Consider the following 4,074-nt stretch of genomic DNA (forward strand, 5'->3'; position numbering starts at 1 on the left):
TCATCGGAGACTCAATTTGAATCATCGGCAGTTACCATCCATGGATTCGTTGAATGCAACTAGGTCTTAACAATTTTGTCACTGAAAGGTTGGAAGGCTTTTAACTGCAGTATCTTTGCCTCTTTTAGTAACTAAAACAATGGAAATAACAAGGAGATTAGTAAAGATTGGAGAAGTGCTTCAATGTTTGCTTAAATCTCTGGAGAGCTCAAATTCTGTGTGAATTTGACGAACGTGAGTTCACCGAGTGCACGTCAACGACATCAAGAGTTGGAGGCTTCAACGAAAAATAAAAAGTAAAGAGAGAAAAAAAACGAATCTAGGAATGCAGAATAATAAAAAAAAAGAATATTCTTACCACTTGCATTGTGCTCTTCTCCTTCTTTAAGCTATTGATGAGTGTAGTGAAACATTGATGTTGTTCGTGAGATGTGTGAGCAGTGCAATTGCAATTGAGAATGAGAAACTTCTAGAAGATATGCAACCTAGGAGCGCGGAGAAGACAAAGGTGATGGCACGATGCAAGCAAGACAAACTAAGGCAGAGTAAATCTAGAAGATGAAAAAGATCTGGATGTGCAACAGTGCAAGAAGGGAGGGAAGAAGAGGCAGCAGATGACAGAGGTTACAACACTGACAATGGTAAGGCGGTGACGGAGGTTTCATATGAGATTTGCCAGCATAAGGTTAGGTTTTGGTTAAAAAAATAGGGTTTCAAGAGGTTGATGATAATAGACAAGTGATTTAGGAATTTAAAGTGATGTTTTAATAGAGTAAATAAAAAAATAACAATAGAATGTTTTTGTCAAGAAAAACTAATATTTTATGGGTATCACATTAATTTAATTTTTTTGTGATTGGTTTTGTCAGTTTCTAAATATTTTATGATAAAAAATAATTATTTACTCTAATAAAATATATACTTTTTTTAAAAGAAGTAATTTTTTGTATTTTATTATTTTAAATTGGTTAACCAATTCTTTAACCATTTTTTTGACTAATTCATTATCAACCAATTTTTATTTGAATTGAACCAGTCTGATAATCAGCTCCCAAGTAACCTGGTTAAACTAATCGATTCAATCCGATTCTCAAAATCTTGATTAATGATACTTATATTCATATGTTTTCCTTATTAATCAGTAATCACATATTGATATTACCATTAATGGATAAAAGGAAAAAATGATCTCTCTTGATATAAAAACACCAACAACATCTCTTATCCACCCCACAATCTCATCATGCATTATCATTACGAGCTTATCTAAGTTAGGAGTGGCAATGAGTACGATAGGGTATGATTTGGGTTCAATTCTAATCTTACTCGCGAGTTGAGAACATGTCAATCCTATCCCTATCTGTTCTCAACCTGCAGATACCAGATCCTACCCACAAGTTAGCAAAAATATGTAATATTATTATATAATCTAATGAGCATGCAAATTAAAAATTCAACATAAACAATACAATCATCCTACAAATAATATAACCATCAAATGTTCAATTCTATAAAAAAAAATCTTTACTTAAATTAATTACACAAACACAAATAAAATCATTGTAAATCTATGAACATTTTATTTGCTGCAACAACACCATCACTAGTCTATGATTTCATCATTATCATCATCATCATTTGCAGTTTGATAATCAGATTTTTTACCTAAAATAAAATATAATAAATTTATTTATTAATCAATCTATATATAAATTTAGTATTAACGTAAATAAATGCAAAAGTTGAACCATAAATAATCTCTTTGACGATATAATAGTCACAACCAGTTTTGATTATACATAAGAGCTTCCACGGTATCTTCATGAAGACTACCACGATGATAAGCAATTACTCGACCACTTGTGCTAAAAGAAGACTTAGAAGCAACAGTAGTCACAGGGGTGACAAATATATCTCTTGCAATTCTTTGAAGGGTTGGAAACCTATCCCCATTCACTTTTCACCAAGCTAAAATATCAAATTCGACACTCAAAGGATGAACATATTCCTCAATATAATGATCAAATTCAGTTTGCACAAATAAACCCGTTTTCCTCCTCTTTTATTTGATATACAACTGATAAGCAGCATAATTATCTTGCTTTGCATTCATCTGTAGCCTTTGTGCAGAATCCTCAAAGGCATTACTTGAATTAAATGCATTCTGTTAGTACTCATGAAGCAAGTTATAGCATATCTATTTGATCCTCTCAATCTTACTTGAGCATTCATCTTGATTTTGATACAACATTAAAAATTTATACTCAAGACTAGCAAGTTTATACCTAAGATCTAGAATGACAGCAATATCCATTACGCCATAAATTTCTTCCCAATACTTTTCAAAATTTATCCTCATACTACACACTATATTACTAATTAGTGGAATCAAAGAAGCAGACCATTTTTCAAGGCAATATTTATATCACATAATTTGTTAAAATAATTGTTTGCATTATATTATAAAATAATTTTAATTTACCACAAATTTCTTTGCTCAAGTTTTCGTTCCTCATTACTTGGAAAACTTTTATAATTAGGATTTTTTTGTCTTAATCAAGGAAATATATTTCTATACAACTATGCAGTCTCTAACATCACATAAGTGGAGTTCCATCTAGTTGGACAATCAAGAGTTAATTTTTTCATAAATGGAACATTTGACTTACTACACCAACTTTCAAAGGTTTTATGTCTTTTACGAGTTGAAGTCCAATACACCACACTACCACAAATTTTTTCCACACTTTCTTTAACCAAATTTAAACCATTTTTCATAATTAAGTTCAAGATATGAGTACAATAATGTATATGTAACATGGAATTTCCTAACAACAAATATTTTGAATCTAAACTCTCCAACAACTCATCATTAATAGAATAATTATCCAATGTAATAATTGACAATTTTCTATCCATGTTTCACCCAACAAAATTTTCATTAATGCATTAGAGAGCACTTCAGTCATATGATGGGCAAGAACACAAGTAAAACTTAAAATTGTTAAAAAATATATTAATTATTATCGTTACAAATATTAAAAGTCCACTACAGGAAACACGGAAGATAGCGGCGACAAATTGCTTGCAGTTTCTTTATCTGCTGCAATTTGCTAAGATAGCTGTGATTGATATTCGATCTATTCAACGTGACGCAGAATCAACTTGGATTATCGTCGATTCCATGAAGTCCCGCCACTAACCCTAATCCAATTTCCCCCAAATCAGTTCAGATTACCCAAAATATATAGCAGGAACCCATGAAAAGGAGAGTCAAAGGGGCGAACCCCTGTTCTCTGCCGACCCAACCTCCTCTCACCGCCATGACTGTTCCCCTCTACTCTACATGTATAACAAGCATGTGCTACGGAAGCCCCTCCTCTCCCCGTGATGCTGGCGCTAAAGCGCAACCTGAAGGTGAACACGCCCGTGCTACGCAAGAATCTGAAGCACTCCGTGTTGTAATGGAACAATAAGGATCAGATCCAGGCACTTAACCCGTTGTTTGACGTGGTTTGGGCGACGGACATGGTTTACATCGAGGAGTCGATGAAGCACTTGATTTCTCCATGGAAGCTTTGGTGTCTAAAGACGGCGTCGTGTTGCTCGGGTACCAGGTGAGGTTTCTGGAGGTGCACAAGAAGTTCTGGGAGATGTGCGATGAGGTTTGGATATCGAGAAGGTCCCTCGTGACCACCTGCATCCTGAATATGCATACGAGGAAACTGATGTTTTTCTCTTGTGGAAGAAGAAGAAGCAGTGATTTCGGTAAGCTTTCTAAATGAATTTTTAGAAATGCTTGAACTTGTTCACTCCTATGTCTTCCAAATCAAATTTACTAGTTGAGTTTTACAATCAATTTAAAAATTGGAGCGAAGGCTTTGCCTTTTTCAACACCTTAATCTATGATAGAATGAATGCTGGTATATGACTGCACAATCATAAGGTGTTTGAAGATTCATTAGCTCTAAAATCTTCTGTAGTTTATTTCATGCCATTGGATTTGCTTAGCTTATCATAGATGTGGCCTCTTCAATTTAATTTCTCCTGTTTATGTTTTTCTGTCTTTTAGGC

General features: G+C 33.7%; 1 pseudogene; it reads left to right on the forward strand.

The window, feature by feature from the left end:
- The first annotated feature begins 415 nt into the window (after nucleotides 1-415).
- LOC107490417 (uncharacterized) lies at nucleotides 416-3,763 on the forward strand (annotated as a pseudogene).
- Nucleotides 3,764-4,074: the final 311 nt, after the last annotated feature.

This window comes from Arachis duranensis, chromosome 5, assembly GCF_000817695.3.
Source record: "Arachis duranensis cultivar V14167 chromosome 5, aradu.V14167.gnm2.J7QH, whole genome shotgun sequence".
NCBI classification, from domain to species: domain Eukaryota; kingdom Viridiplantae; phylum Streptophyta; class Magnoliopsida; order Fabales; family Fabaceae; genus Arachis; species Arachis duranensis.